This window comes from Cricetulus griseus, assembly GCF_003668045.3.
Source record: "Cricetulus griseus strain 17A/GY chromosome 1 unlocalized genomic scaffold, alternate assembly CriGri-PICRH-1.0 chr1_1, whole genome shotgun sequence".
In the NCBI taxonomy this organism is placed as follows: Eukaryota; Metazoa; Chordata; class Mammalia; order Rodentia; family Cricetidae; genus Cricetulus; species Cricetulus griseus.
This window is the reverse complement of record NW_023276807.1, coordinates 202,989,439-203,005,970: the sequence shown is the minus strand read 5'-3', so window position 1 is coordinate 203,005,970 and position 16,532 is coordinate 202,989,439. Positions and strand designations below refer to the sequence as shown.

General features: G+C 43.3%; 1 protein-coding gene and 1 long non-coding RNA gene across 5 annotated transcripts in view; one reads left to right on the top strand and one right to left on the bottom strand.

The window, feature by feature from the left end:
- The window catches only part of Samd4a (sterile alpha motif domain containing 4A), a 215,980-nt gene that overhangs the window by 122,520 nt on the left and 76,928 nt on the right, over positions 1 to 16,532 (bottom strand). The window lies entirely within an intron of this gene.
- On the top strand, positions 8,801 to 14,207 carry LOC103161390. 2 transcript variants are annotated; one of them, XR_003479389.2, is made up of 4 exons: positions 8,801 to 8,986; positions 9,115 to 9,324; positions 9,573 to 9,740; positions 14,148 to 14,207. It is a non-coding gene; the product is annotated as an uncharacterized LOC103161390 (long non-coding RNA). The 2 variants fall into 2 exon arrangements; XR_003479390.2 differs by having other exon boundaries at positions 8,801 to 9,025.

The window sequence follows — 16,532 nt, the reverse complement described above, 5'->3', positions numbered from 1 at the left end:
CAACAAAGGCTGCGCAAAAGCAGAGTCTATGACCTTTGCTTAGCTTCCTGGTATAAGGAGAAGCCCTGAAAGTGCAGGAAACCCTGACAGGGCATCCCCTTTGGTATGCAAGGCCTCTCTGGAGGGTGGTGTAGAGTGTGACAATTACCCCTGGATCAGAGAGTCTTTAGCAGTGCCACCTGTGCAGAGGGCAAAGACCATGAGGACCCTCCTTTCTTGTGCATAGTCACTCCCATCAAGTCCCACTCAGAGGCACAAAACCCCACAGGAATCTTCTCAATCTCCGATTGATCTTCTTGGTTTCCTATGTACCTAACTTAACTGTACTACAACTTATCACCTGCCAGATGTTCAAAGAACCTCAAGTGACAGCTGCCACATGTGGCTACCAATCAAACCTGGATTGAGTATCCTAGAGCCTGGGGATCACTTTTATCCACCTTCTCTGGCTCCCCTGGCCCTTCCTCTAGGCTTTTCCTCATGTGAACTATCCCTGCCAATCTCAATTCTTACTTAATGTCTCTTTTCTCCCCCCAATAAAGCAGTGCACGTAAGCATGTAATATGCTCATGTAACATGAACATGCCTGTGAATTTTCTCTTTGAGAGAAAGAGTGTTTGGTACCTGGTTAATAGTTGCTAGGGTAAAAGGCTGTCCTTGGCAGAGATGCTTCAAGCCAGCTGGAGATGTTTTCCTATTAGAAGGGATGTATTTGATATATGTCATCCACACTCTCCCATAAATCCTTCTGCCACCAAGAACAGACATCTGGGATAAGCCAAATTCTTGGTTTATGTGTCCTCTCCATGTCTGCACATAGAAATTCAGGTTTTAATAGGGAAATGATTTTGAAACAGGACTAGAGACATATGCCTGGATATCAAGTCTATGGTAAGTCATTCAAGGTTGCAGGTGAAGAATCCCACTTTATAAAACGGCTGTGTAAATGTCGGTCATGGGACAGCTGTTAGACATAATGAGATTCTAAACAAGAAAACTGTAACTCTTAAATGGGTATTTTCTCCATGCTTTCCATGAAAAGCACCTAAAGTAGGTAAGCCAGCCAAGCAGGAAAAAAAGGGCTATAATGACTGAATTTTCTATAGGCAGTTCAAGGTAGCCTACCTCCTGGGTCATTCCTGCATTGCCATCCTGAAGAAATAGACAGTTAATGGAAGTTTCCTAGGCTTGTGTCCCTGACCCTTCATTTCCTCGAGCAAGTGACCCAGTTTCTCAGGAGTCTATTTCCTCAATTAAACCATAAGAAAATAAAAATAGTACCTACATCCCATGATCCTCCAGGGATGAAAGGAAAGAGGTGTTGGTCTATGAGCTTAGATAGCAGCAATGTCTCAGAAATTAGATTTGCCTGGGAAAGGGGGAGTTAAAATAAGGACCCTTTCATAGTTCTCCTCAGTGGTCCTTATTCCTCATAAAGTAATTGGAACATCTGAGCTGTGTCAGGGTGTCCAATGGTAAAGGGCTCAAAGAAAAACTAGGCGATGGGGCAGCATGAGTACTTGGCAAGCTAAATTTCTGCAGTTTGGTGTTTCCCATACTAAACCCTGGGGATCTTGACTTTGTTGAAAGAACCAAGTGCAATGTCCCAACACACATTTTCTGGGGAATGAGGTAAGTCATTGGTTGTTGATTCATGGTCCAGGTAAGGGAAGAGGTCTGAAAGAAGAAATCATGAAATACTCAAACCCCTCAGATTTAACAAGATGGCCCTGATAAGAAAGAATGGAAACACCCAGGATGGAAGATGCTAGCCTCTAGGACTCCTAAGACTGACCGAGTCAAGAGGCTCTGAGTGGCATTTTTGGCTTTGACTCATTTTGTGCATACTCCATGCAGGTGGTCCCATCAGTTCTCAAGCAGCCAAAGCAGGTCAAGCATAGCTGAATTACTCCAACATATGGGACAAATGTTAGCATGTACCTGGGAAGCCTCTGTAAAAGACGAAGAAATGGCCGTGAAGAATTATAGGCATGAAAGTCTCTTTTTTGCACTACAGTCAGGACAGATTGTAGTCTTGGATACCAAGTACCACCAGTCTTACCTAATTTCTTGCTTCTGATATCAAAGTCCCACAAGTGATCCATCCATCCCCAATTTATAGGTACACAAATTGAGCCTCAGAGAAGGCAAGCTAATTTGCCAATGTAACCCCAGTCTGTGCAGAGGTACCCAGCCTATTGACACTAGGTGACACTTAGGTTTAATTGTCAACTTAACATAATCTAGAATCATTTGAGAAGAGAATCTCAAAGAAGGGCTGTGTACATTGGGCTGACCTGTTGGTATGTCTGTTAGAGATTGTTGTGATTAAGTTAATTGATATGGAAAGACACAATTCAATGTGGGTGTCGCCATTCCCTAGGTTTAAGAGTGGAGAAGTGAGATGAGCACAAGCAAACAAGTGAGCATACAAGCATTTCTTTCTCTCTGCTCTTTGACTGTGACTGTGAACCACTGCTCAAAGTTCCTGCATCAGTTTCCCTCAATAATGGTCCATGACCTGGGCTTGTAGGGCAAATAAGCCCATTCTCCTCTAAGTTGCTTTTTATCAGGGAACTATATCACAGTAACACAAACGAAATTAGGTCAAAGAGTAAGTGAAAAAAGTTGAAGGTGATGCAATAAGAAAAGAGGAGAAAGGCTTGCAGGAGCACAGGGAGGACCAGTTGGATGGCCCCCAGCTAGAGACTGTGTGCACAGAATGATAGGGGAGGTGCCAAGGTGTTGACCCACTGACTGTGGAAGATCATAAATAGCAGAGGAAAGTCAAGCTGACAAGTGCTGGGTAAGGAAGGTTGGCTCACACAACCTTTGCACGGGTTGGGCTGACGCTGGGTTGGGTGGCTACTGTAGAGTGTCCGACAAGCTCTGATCTTGGGTTTTACATGGGGTCAGCTGGAGGTAAGGCCACTGGCTGTCACTTAGTCAGAGAAGAGTGAATCTCTGAGGCTATCTTAAGGATTGTGATAGTGATGAAAGCTGACTGGGCCCTTCTTTGTAAGGAGGAATTTAATGTGTAATAAGAAAGCCACTTGTTACTTTCTCCTTAAGCTCCTCTCATAACTATTTCATGAATTTCAGTTAAAGAATACAGGGTCCTAGAAGCTAAAACTGACCTGCTCTCATGCTATTAAAGTTATCTTAATACTTGTAGGGCTTTGGCTCTTGGAATGAAAAGAACCTCACCACCAAGAAATCTTTAGATTCTCCAAGCCAGTGGCTACCACGTATACCCCAAAGAGGATGACACTCTTGTCTCCAAGGGATGTGGGGTGGTGATGGTGTTGCCAGGATCTTCACTGGTTGATGTGAGCTGCCCTCACACCCCTCACCTCCCCTGACCCCGAGTTTTGAGACAGGGTCTCCCTGGCTGTCCTGGAACTCACTCTGTAGACCAAGCTGACCAGGAACTCACAGAACTCTGCTTGCCTCTGCCTCCCAGGTGCTGGGATTAAAGGCATGCACCACCATCCAGCTTTCAGATTTGATCCTTAAGATGGTCACTTACTTGGCATAGTTGACCTGTCTCATTAGAGCAGGTGCCTGAAGGTCATTTTATGTGGGCTTCATCATTGCAGAGGACCACACAGGTGTCTGAGTCTTAGCAGGAAGAAAGCCTACCCTGGCAGTGGACTGGGACATTACTCAGCAGCAGATACTGAGTACAAAGTTAGACAAGTCAGTAGTACTTCCAGCCACCTTACTGCTTCTCCTGAAAAACCACGTCTGTTGGCCTCTTCTACTGAACATGAGCAAACGAGACAAGCACACAGCCAGTCGCATTGCTTCCTCTTGATACCCAGGAAAGTGGAATAGGTTCATGGAGGAGGCTTGTGTTTAAAGGGATGGGCAGGCAGCAGAGTGGTGAGCAAAAAGCATGAATGACTGAGTGACAGGAGAAAAGTTTTGGTGGGCTAGCAACTGTAGAGGGAGGATAGACTGCATTGTCGCAGTGGCAAAGCTGTAGTACCTAAGATGCCTGGACTGTTTTAATGGTCTACACTAAATGCAGTTTGTCACTGTAAGACTGGGGAGGAAACTGAAGTAATCCCAGTGCAGGTACTGGAAGCGTCTAACGATGGGATGCACCCATTCCTCCTGAAGGCATCCTGAGTACCAGTCAAGCTGCCATTGACTTCCACTATAAACTCACTGGTTCTCCAGAGAAGGAGAAATGAGGGAAAAATCTGGTTACTTTTTGCCTTTTGAGCTTGGAAAGGCACTCAGGAAGCTCACTTCAGTTTCCCTCTTCTTGCCTATTTTAGAGGTCAGCTGTGTGTGTGCATCATCAGCACCCAGCACCCAATAGACGGGGTCACATATGGTGTGTTAGGAGTGACAGGGCTACTGTACCCACCACACAACCCGAAGTCCAAACTCAAGGAGCAAAGGTCAGAGAGTGGACTTCTAGCAGAGAAGCCCGGCCAGGACCACACACCACAGACAGAGCCTCTCTGTAGGTGTAACCTGAAGAGAGAAGCTTTGCCGGGAGCTTCAAAGTGTCCCTCCATATGTGACCAGGGAATATGCAACAGAGTGAAAACAACCAGGGAAAGATGGTGTGATTTAGTGAAAAGATGGAGGGTAAGGAGAGGAGCCGAAGGTTAGTGGATAGCTGAATTCAACGATAACGTTTAAAGGACAAAACTCTAAGCCAGGCTTGCTGGCACAGGCCTATCGTTCCAGCACTGAGGAGATGGAGGCAAGTTTAGGAATTTAAGGCCGGTCTTGAATACACAATTAGTTCTAGCGCAGTCTGGGATCAAGAGAACCTGCTTCTAAAAACAAGCAAACCAAGCCCAAAGAAAACAGAAGAATATGACCCATTCTGCCTGTCTGATTCTTCCTCATGCTTCCATTCAGCCACAAACTAACTTCAATCATATTGTAGTAATATTTAGTATTGATCACTAAATGCCAAACACTCTTTTAAAAGTACTTTACTTGTATCGACTCCTCGCCTCATCAAAACAAACCTATGCAGACATGACAAGGGGCTGGGGCGACTTACAGCATGCATAGGGCCCTGGGCTTGATTGGCGGTACTAGGAAGAAAGACACAAACAATGAAAGTGAGGAAGAGAGTGAAAGAATAAACTGCTCAGTTCCACGTAGCTATGGAGGTGCCAAGGCCGGATTTATACCCAGCATTCTGGCTCTATGACTCCCCAAGAGACAATAACAATGAATATCCCCTGCTGAGCACAACTAAACCTGCACCCAAAGCTACATATCACCTCCTTCATTCATCCTTCTGCACTCTCCCTGGAAATTGACCTGACAGGGACTTAAGGTGGAATTGTCCTCCTACTGATACTGAGCTATTTTTTTCTTGTGTGAAAGGCTTGTGATGTGACCATTTAGCATTGCTGTTTTTAATACCCTTATTTCAAGATAAAAGCTAACATCGAGTTGAGCCTATTCAATTAAAAATATGATAAATGTAATGTATTTTTCGTTTAGGAATGTTTAGCTTACATGTATATATGTGCACTACATGTGTGCCTGGTCTGAGGTCAGAAGAGGGTGTCAGATCCTCTGGAACTGGAGTTACAGACAGTTGTGAGCCACCGTGTGTGTGCTGGGAATCAAATGCAGGTTCTCTACAATAGCAGTGCTCTGAATTTCTGAGCCATCGCTCCAACCTCCAAACATGTTTTTTTGTTTGTTTTTTTTTTAGTGGGTTTTGGTGGTGTTTGCCTTTAATCTCAGTACTTGAAGGAAAGGCGAGCTTCTGCAAGCCAGAAGCTAACTTGGTCTATACAAGGAGTTCTAAGCAAGCCATAGTTAGATAGTAAGATCCTGTATCAAAAATTAAAAACATGAAAAATTAAAATATCAACAAAACCTCCAAAAAGCATGGTTTTGGTTTTGTTTGATCATAAAAAACCCACGGTGTGAAAACACTGACCCAAGGGAATCCATGCCTTGGGTTTTGTCTGTTAAACCAGGAAGAACTCAGAAAACTAAAGGGCAGTCCCCAAGGGCCCAAATGTATCCTTGTGAAGATGGATCTGACCTCAAATTACTCCCCAACTCCCTAGGGGCTACTACCAGTAGGAATTCCCTGTCCTTCCTGGCCAAGCTGACATGCTGGGGAGAGTTCAGGACACAGCTTTGACTGTGGTTTCCTGATTAAAGGGAGACTCCAGGCAGGCAGGAAGGAACTCTAGCTTGAATAGTCCATGTCCTCGTCATCTACCCCTTCTCAGGAATGAAAACATCAACAGAAATGACCTGGAGCAAAATACCATTCCTGGGAAAATTCCCAACCACTGGGTGAGGGGCTCTTAACTTCATCTCCTGTGTCTTTGCACAGTAAAATGACACACACAGTTCCATCATTTCTCAGCACTGTCTTTTGTTTTGTATTGAGAAAGGGCCTCACTTTATAGCTCTGGCTGGCTTGGTACTCATTATATAGATGAGTTAGGCCTCTGACTGGCAGAGATCCTCCTGCATCTGCCTCTTGGGGGGGGTGTTGAGATTAAATGAATTCATAACACTCCCACCATTTAAAGAAAACACTTTCAAGCCTGTGTTTGATACAGCTAATGGTGATTGACAGAAGGAAACTCTGCAAGAAGCCAGATACAGCATCCACAGGAATTTCTAGCTAAGAAGAGTGGTAAGATATGGATCCCAAGAGGTGTCAAGCAATGAGGTGGGGAACTTGATTCTGCTGCTAATGCATCTTGGGATCTTAAGGAGAATCAGTTTCAGTGCCACAAAACACAATGTGGCTCTTTCTGGGCCCTAAGCATTTCAGATTCAACTCATTGCCCTACGAGGAAGCACAAACTACCTTCCTGAATCAAGAAGGGCAGTTGTTTCAGGCCTTTTCTTTTGGGCCACCAACCAGTTCCCAAATCTTGGCATGGAGACTTCTTATTAGTTATGAATGCTCGGCCTAGCTTAGGCATGTTTCTGGCTAGCTCTTTTAAGTTAAATTAACCTGTTTCTCTTTATCTACCTTTTGCCTCAGAGCTTTTTCTTTTCTTACTTCTGCATATCTTACTTTCACTGCTTCTCAGGTCTGGCTGGCTGATGACTGCCTGACTTCTTGCCCTGGGCTCGTTCCCTTCTTTCTCTTCATTCTCTTCTCCTCCTTCTCCCTCTTCTTCTCTCATCTTCCAAGTCTAGATTTCTCCTCCTTTTTATTCTCTTTACCTGCTAGCCCTGCCTATCCTTTCTCTGCCTAGCTATTGGGCCAACAGCTTATTATTAGATCAGTCAGGTACCTTAGGCAGGCAAGGCACATCTTTACATAATTAAACACACGCCCTTCCATGCTAAACAAATGCAGCATAAACAAAAGTATCCCACCTTTACACAGTCAAAGTTATATTCTGCAGCACAAACAAATGTAACACATCTTTGCCCTGTTAAAATAGTATTCCACAACAGTCAGTAAGAAACAATATTAAGAAAAGGCTTTGGGACCAGACCAGGGAGGAGGCTTGAAGGGTAAACACACTTCCTCTCATGTTGGACAGCCTGAGTTCAATCCTTGGGGTCTACATGGTGGAAGAAGAGAACACATTCCTGTAAGTTATCCTCGGACTTCCACTGTGTGCCACAGCAAATGCTGCTGCCTAACCCTAAGATAAAAATAAATACTTAAAGAGAGAGGAGAGAGAGAGAGAGAGAGAGAGAGAGAGAGAGAGAGAGAGAGAGAGACTTAAAGAAAAGGTAGAACACAGAAATGTGCCAAGACTCTGACTGGTGCCGGGCGTTGGTGGCGCACACCTTTAATCCCAGTACACGGGAGGCAGAGGCAGGAGGATCTCTGTGAGTTCTAGTCCATCCTGGTCTACAGAGCATTGCCAGGATAGGCTCCAAAGCTACACAGAAAAACCCTGTCTCGAAAAACCAAAAAAAAAATAAAATAAGACTCTGGCTGGTATGAGTGACTGGGAGCTGATGGAACAGAGTTCCAGGGCATTTCTACAGGGCTAGAGAAGGGAGGGAGAGGGGAGGCAGGAAGGGGTGTGGCAAAGGTCTAAAATACCTGGGATCTCCCAAGCCTCCAAAGGGATGTGAGATTCAGCATGAGATTCTATGAGATTCTATGAGGCTCACAGCACAGGAAAGAAGGGGGGAAGCCTGAAAAAGCAGATACAAGAGAAAGCAGAGAGTAGAATCGGGCACTCTATGTCAAGTTTTTTTGTTTGATTTTTGTTTTTTGTTTTTTTTAAACAGAAATAGGATTTAACCCTCACTGTCTGGCGGCCAAGTAAAGGGAACAGAAGTGAAGTACCATGGCTAACTCTGTCCCCAAGAAGTTTAAGAGATTAAGCAAAGAAAACCCTCCAGCAAACAATAATATGCTACTTTCTGCTATGTGAATTCAGATGCAGTTCATGTGTACACAGATATGGAAGGGGAAAAAAAAACTGCACAAAGGGTTCATAACCTTTTAAAGGCCAAAAAAAGATTCCAGGCTAAGCTATCTAGAAATAGAACATTTTGATTACCAAATAAAAACTAGGTCAATAAGATAATGGATGTGATTTAAATGAAAATCACAGTATTTGTAGTGGGCTAAAAATGGTATCAATGTTACAGCAGAAAAAGAATATAATTAAATGTATTTTTAAACAGCAGCTCCCCACCCCAGGCCGACAAATCCCAGCCTGGCCACCAGGATTCCTCCACCTCATTGGAGAGGAATGTGCTAGCAAGCCACAAGTTGGTCGGAAGAATGTGGAGTTTCCGTACTACTCCAGAAAATCCCAAAGGACTCTGGTTAGCTCCATTCTTCCACCGGTAGGTCACTGTTACTCATTTAGACAGGAAGGAATGGGAAGGTTCACATCTGACCGTGTCTGTCATTCCTTTACCGTTTTTATTCTCTGACTGGAAACCTGCAAAAGCAAGCATTAGCTGCCAGAAGTCTCCAGAATCTATTGAAACGAGGGCCTTCGGGAGAATTCCAGATGGACTGAGGAGGTGGAAATACTTTGTAAGAGGTTTAACCACAGGGCAGGAATTGAGATAAAGGGTGAGGGGCACACTTCTGGTTTTCTTTCTACAACTGTGGTGTGAGGCTGTGGAAACAGACTCAGCGAATCTCTGGCTTCTTTCTGACAGAGGCCAGGAGGAGCATGGCGAATGACACGAGGGGTAATGTGGCAGGTGGTGACGGCAATCACTAAAGCAGCAGCTGCCAGGTGTCCTCGGACATCTGTGTAATGGGCATGGCCGAGGAGTTGGTTTGTTTAACCAGAAACTTTGGTGACTCCTCCAAATGGAAGAGACGCCTTCAAGGAACAAATAAAATCGAGCCAGATAATAAACTAGGTGAGGTGATAAATAATTGAGGTGAGATTGTGTGTGTATGAGAGTGTGTGTATAACTCCTTCATAAGGAGCTTGCCATCAACCCCAGAAATCTCTGAATAAGAAGGTATCAGTGTGACTACATATAAGTAATAATTATTCAGAATAGCCCATTTTTTCATTTTTTGTGGGTAGTATATATTAACTAGCGAATTCATTAAAACCACTGCTTCTTCAGTGTGTTTAAATTCTAATATCCTATCCATTCAGTCCCAAAGCATTCACTTGTCCTTGGAAAGCATGAGTGTACGCCTCTTACAAAGAAAATCTGTTAAACGCTGATTGAACCTGCCAAGTGAGAGAAGCTGAGACCTTATTTCACAAGATGAGTAACGCAGCGTTGACCTCTGGTACAGTGGCTGTGTCCCAGTAACACTGGTAAGTTAGCGCCTGCCCCTCCTTTCTTACTTTGAGCTTTACAATAAACAGTAAGATGGTAGATTCCCTAATCAGGAGTGCCCCTCTATGAGTGGCCGAAGGAGCTTCAAACCCCAGTTATCCTGTGGCAGTAGCTCTCAAGGAATCCTAAACCAGGAGAAAGGCCAAAAAGTTTAGGACAATCTGAGCTCACCCCAGATCTCTTGGGTTATTCCTCCCTATCAACAGGATTTCTTAAACCTCAAAGTGAAATTAATGGCAAAGAAAATCTGTGGCAAGGGTCATCGTAAGCTAGGGAACTTCTGTGAATACCCAAAAATCAGGGTGTTAACATTTGAAGAAAAGCATTCAGTCCGTGTGCAGGGTTGTAAACTCCTAAAGAGGCAAGTGAAAAACTTGAAATGCTCAGATGCCAGCCTGTGAGCCAGGGTCCGTGGCTTCCTGGATCTGGTGGAGAACTGGATTATGCCCCTGAGAGGGGAAGTAAGAGGATCGAATAAGCACTTCATAGGGACGATCAGAGCTCATATTGGTGAAGGAATTGCACCAGGGCTGACTGCACTATCATAGGAGAGACCTCCTCTTGAGTTGTCTTCAACATCATTTGGCTTCTCAGATGGCAAAAGCAGTTAGGAGCTGGGGTAAGGGGTGTTTGGGTGAAGAGGCAGCTTGAGCACAAGACTAAGAAGAGAAAGCCTGTTCCCTACCACTCACCCACGAGCTAAAATTGTAGTGTGATCTGACACTGACTACTCATGCCTGATCTGACACTGACTATCAATGTCTGATCTGACACTGACTATTAATGTCTGATCTGACACTGACTATTAATGCCTGGAGACCTTCAACAATGGGGTCACTGTGACCACTACAGCAGAGAGGAGAAATTACTGGCCAATGACATAGGAATTCTCTTTCACCAACAGGACTCATGGGAATAAATCTAATTGTACCTGTTTAGGCAACTATTACTGACAGTTCAGAAACAGGCTGGGGGTACACTTAATACTTTCAATGGATGAATGAATGTTTTGTGGCCAATGGTTGTGATACTGGGATTGAAATGTGGTGAGGAATTATTGCTTGTAGACCAGGCTGGTCTCAAACTCACAAAGATCCATCTGCCTCTGCCTCCCAGTGCTGGGATTAAAGGCATGTGCCACCACCGCCCAGAAAATTGTTGCTTTTATATATATATATATATAAATGGTATAAAGGTTCATTTATTTTTAAAAAAGAATAACACTTCTATATTAGTTAGCTTTCTATTGCTGTGTTGAAAAACAATGACCAAAGCTAGATGGTGGTGGTGCATGCCTTCAATCCCAGAACTTGGGAGGCAGAGACAGGCAGATCTCTATGAGTTCAAGACCAGTCATGTCTACAGAGCAAGTGATAAGACAGGCTCCAAAACTACACAGAGAAACCCTGTCTCAAAAAAAAAAAAAAAAGCCAAACAAGAGAGAGAGAAGAGAGAGAGAGAGAGAGAGAGAGAGAGAGAGAGAGAGAGAGAGCACCACATGTGTTTGGGTGCCCATGGAAGTCAGAAGAAGGCACAGGGTTCCCTGGAGCTGGAGTTACAGTGTTTGCGAGCCACCTGAGTGCTGGAGACAGAACCCAGATCTTTAGCAGCAAGTGCTTTTAACTATTCAGCCATCTTTCTAGAACTCCTGCACTTTGTGTGTGTGTGTGGCGCGGGGGGGGGGGGGGGGGGAGAGGTACTAGGGATTGGAATTGGGGCCTCTTGCTTGCAGAGTGAGCATGTTCCCTGCCTAAGTATCCCCCCAGGACTCCCTCCCCCACCAGATCAGAGTTTCTATTAGGTGAATCTGATAGGTTTAAGTTTCGGTGTTTGTTGTCCTTTTGACTTGGTCAGGTGAAAATCAGTGAACAAGGAAATCCAGGAGGGGGATTATCTCTAGAATAATCATTCAAGTAAATGTTCTCCGACCCCTTTATATCTCCCTATTGGCACATTATAAGTCAGTAACAACAGTAAAAAAAAAAAAAAAAAAAAAAAACCAAGCAAACAAACAAACTTGCTTTTTAAAGCAAACATTTGAATAAGTTAAAAACTTAAATGGACTAGAAATAAATACCAAACAGATCAAACCTGGCTATTTTAATATTTTTTTTTAAAAAAAGAATGTGACATGTAGATGGAAATCTTGCATTTATGCAAATGCAGGCAAGGTGATTATGTCTGACAAATACTCACAGGCAAATGAGAAAAAGTAGACAAAAGTTCCCCTTTCTAAAGTAAACCAATCTTTTTTTCAGCATACATTTCTTCTAAATCCTGACATTTATGCTGGCTTGAGAAAACAATTTAAGTCAACACTTCCCACTCTGTTATTTAACCCCAAGGCATGAAGTCTGATTAAATAGTCCCCAAATATCTTCACATACAAGGAGCAGGCAACAACTGACTTACCCTGTGACAAAGTCATCCTGTTGTGTGACTGTACCCTGTAGCCCTGTCAGTACTTCACTGAGCCTGGAGTTCTCCTTCGCCAACCCTCCCTCAGAACCACACTGATGCCCTTGAATGTACGGTTGCCTCCAGGCTCTGTACTGCACTGTGCTGGTCTATGCTTTCAGGTTTAATAACATCATGTCCAGGAGAGCTTGTTCCTCCCAAAGATTGATTTGCTTCCTCCAAAGGGAGCCTCTGGCTTCCTACTCCCAGGACCTCTATGGCCCTCTCAATTCTCTTGTCATTGACCTCCTTTTTCTCCTCTGGATCCTCCCTTCCCTTCAAGACCTTAAATAATGGCTCACCACATCAGGAGACAAGGCCAGGGTTACATCTTCAGCCGATTGCTTGGCAGCTCCACCCCCACCCCAAATGTCCAATAGGAAACTGATTTAATGTGCTCAAAGCATGACCTTGGGTACTCACTCAATGTTTCTATCTCAATAAAAAAAATATCACTCAATTCAGAAAAATAATTAGAGTCACCCCCAACTTCCTTCTTTCTCCCACACAGTATAGCTCATCCAACCACAAATCTTGTCAACTGCCTTCAAAACCGCTCTCTGGACTTTAACCACTAGGCCCCACAGCCAGCACTGTTCTTCTGGTCTCAGCCATCATTGCACCAGGCAACAGCAACAACTTGAACTCACAGGTCCTCTAACTCTTTCACTGGCCTCCTCTGGAATGTATTTAAGTGGTCATTTACACAGTTCAATCACATTTTCCACGTCCCCTCTAGCACCCTCTAAAGGCTTATCATCACACTTACAATCCCAAGTTTCACATGGCTTGCACAGCTCCTAGTACTCCTGTACTTGATGAATTCTCCTGCTTGGTCCCACTTTTCACTCTTCCCCTTGCTCACTCTAGTCCAGCCATACCAACTGTCTTCCTGTACCCATGTGTACATGGATTAAATATTAACTGCTTACAAACATTGCATTGATCCATCTACCTATTGTTTCTCTGACGCAGCCATGAGGCCAGTCCTCTTCCAGCTGCCCCCTGGCTTCCTCGTGTCTCCGTAAAGGTCCTCCTGTGAGCTCTAATGAAGGATTCTTTCTATGCTCAGGTCAGGTTCATTAGTCAACTTTCCTGTTTCCTTCTATGCCTTGTGCTGTTCAATACGGGTGTCCACTAGCCACGTGTGGCTGTTTAAATGTCAGCTACTTAAAATTTAAAAGCTCCATTCTTCAGCTATATTAACTGTGGTTACATGTGGCTGGTGGCTAATGAGCCACAATGCTGTTCTGTCCTACCAACACAGGAAGCAATCCTGAAAGCGCTACAACTTACGACACTCCCTCAAGAGAACCTCGTAATAGAGTAAACCACACACCCAACAAGTCCTTTCAACCAAGCTGTTTTCCTAAGTCCTTGGGTTTTAATCTCAAGGAGCTCCTGAGATCCACCCCCAATTTTCAGGAAAAAAAAAATAGATTATATGCACTATGTCCTATACTACACATATGTGATTTTTATTTCAGTAGCCTTATTTGCTGTGTAAATATTTACACACTAATAATATTCAGTTCATACCTCTTCAAAGCTGGCTTGGCTGTTACGTCTTTTCTGTGCCAAACACAGAAAACTCTTCAAAGAACACATTTTAATAAAGATGATAACATATTAGGAAGCCTTCAGGCTTCAGAGTCTTCCAGGCCTAAATCTATGCCGACAACGATTACCTTGGGGTTATGTAATCTTTCAGAATCCTCAGTAGGAGCGTCTATTTTTTTTAAGGATAAGTTTTTCTTAAAATGATAATTAAGGACATTTTAGGTTTACAGAGAAATCAGACACTAGGGAAATGTTTGGAGATCTACAAAGATGACACCAGCTAATAATCTAAGCAACAGAGGAGCGGCTACCTTAAATGTCCTCCCCTGATAATGAGATTGATGACTAACTGATATGCCATCCTATAGCCTTCATCCAGCAGCTGGTGGAAGTAGAAGCAGACACCCACAACTAATCACTGAACTGAACTGGAATCCAGTTGCAAAGAAGAAGGACTGATGAGCAAAGGGGTCCAGAGCAGGCTGGTAAAACCCACAGAAACATCTGACCTGAACGACGGGAAGCTCGGATAGCTGGGATACCAGCCTGGGACTGATCCAGACACCATGAATGTGAGTTTCAGTGAGGAAACCTCGAAAATCTACGGGACCTCCTGTAGTAGTTCAGTACTTAATACTAGCAAAGGTGTGGACTTTGGGAGCCCGTTCCACATAGAGGGATACTCCCTGAGCCAAGACAAATGGGGGTGGGCCTAGGCCCTGTCCCAAAGGATATGATAGACTCTGATGACCCCCCCATGGAAGGCCTCACCTCCCTGGGGAGCAGAAAGGATATGTGATAGGTAGGGTTTTAGTTGGAGGCGGGTGGCAGGGGAGGAGGAGAGGGAGAGGGAACTGGGATTGACATGTAAAATAATCTTGTTTCTAATTCAAATTAAAAAAACATTGAAAAAATGATAATTAAGTGACCTCATACCTATAAAAGCATTTATCAATGGGTTATCCTTGGCTTCTGTCATTGATGATGCTGTGGACAGTATATCAATTACACAGAAGAGTCATAAACAAAATAAATGCAAATAATATATGAAGAGGTTGAAAATGTGCTGGAAAGAATGTCCAAAAGTAATTTCTTGTCAGACAGGGTCAAATGAATGTAATATCTATTTCTTCAATATCAAACCTTGGAAAATATGTTTGAGAGTATCATAAATTGTGTAGAATTTCCAGTCTTTTGGAAAATTTGTATCAAGGATGGTGAACCCTTGCTTGGCAAGTTGAACAAGTTTCCATTCCTTAACTGCAAGAAGGGTGATTTTCCTTTAAAAATGAAATGTATGTGAAATGTGGTTAAATGGGGAGAGAACAGCTAAACATACCACTCTTTAAAAACATTCGAAGGAACCACAACAACAGGGAGGGGTAAGGTCTGTAATCCAAAGCACACAAGAACATTACTCTCACTCAATCTCTAAGTTTTATGTCTATATTTTATATATATGTACCATGTGGGTACCTGTTGCCCTCAAAGGTCAGAAGAGGACATTAGATCCCATGTCCCAGAGTTACAGACTATTGTGAGCCACCATATAGATGCTGGTAGTCAAACCTGTGTCCTCTGGAAGAACAGCTAGTGCTTTAACCATTGAGATACCTCTCAGCCCCACGATATAATACTTCTAACAGTCAAAACTCATAGCCATATTCTTTGGACTGCCAAACTCAAGTAGAAGGGCTTAAAAGGACTTATGAGCAAGGATGCCTTTGATGACTTTTTTTTCTTTTGGCATTTTGCTAAAAGATCCAAAACAAAATGAAAGCTCTTTTTAATACTTCATTGCATCTCTAATGTTGACAGTTATATTTTCACAATTCAAATGTATTCCCCAGCAGAGTGTCATATTTATTTTTAGTGGAAGAAAAAAATTCAATATGCATAAATTTCATGTCTTGTGCTTTCTTAAAAACAGGGTTTAAGGTTTTTTTTCCAAAGAGGATTGTTATGCTCTTTTTAATTAAGATAACATAAGGAGCCATTCATAAATCTCTGTAAAATATGTGTTGCAAAAGTTGAATGCTGGGTAGTTCCTGAAAGGAGAAACTGTCATTCTCATGTTTGTGCAGCCAGGGTGGGGTAGCACAAGTTTGCACTTTTTCTCCCTAAACCCTCAGGTCTTATAGTTTATATAACTTTGCACCCATTTTGTGCAATATCTATCTATTTATTTATTTATTTATTTATTTATTTATTTATTTANTGTGCAACCAACGCTTGACTCTGTTCTCCCTTTCAATAAAACTTCTTGCTAGAGGAGTAGCAAGTGCTGAGCCTTCTAAACCACCTGGGCAGCCCGCCAGAAACATTCAGGCATGGAGTTCAAAGGACAAATTAGGAGTTAGTTCTCTAATCCGACCCCGTGGATCCTAGGGATGAAACTCACTTCATCAGCTCGTTAATAATTACTTTTTGGTTTTTCGAGACAGTGTTTCTCTGTGTAACTTTGGAGCCTATCCTGGCACTCGCTCTGGAGACCAGACTGGCCTCGAACTCACAGAGATCCACCTGCCTCTGCCTCCCGAGTGCTGGGCTTAAAGGCGTGTGCAACCAACGCCCAGCACAATTTTAAAAGCTGTACCAGAAATAACTTTAAAGCAATAAATCTGTACTGTAGAGTCACTAACCTTGGTATCCATTAAATGGAATGTCACATTAAAAAGCTCAGGAAAGACTAAAGAAGTGATTGGTAAAATGTACAAGGATCCAAGTTTGATCCCCAAAAATCCAGGCATGGT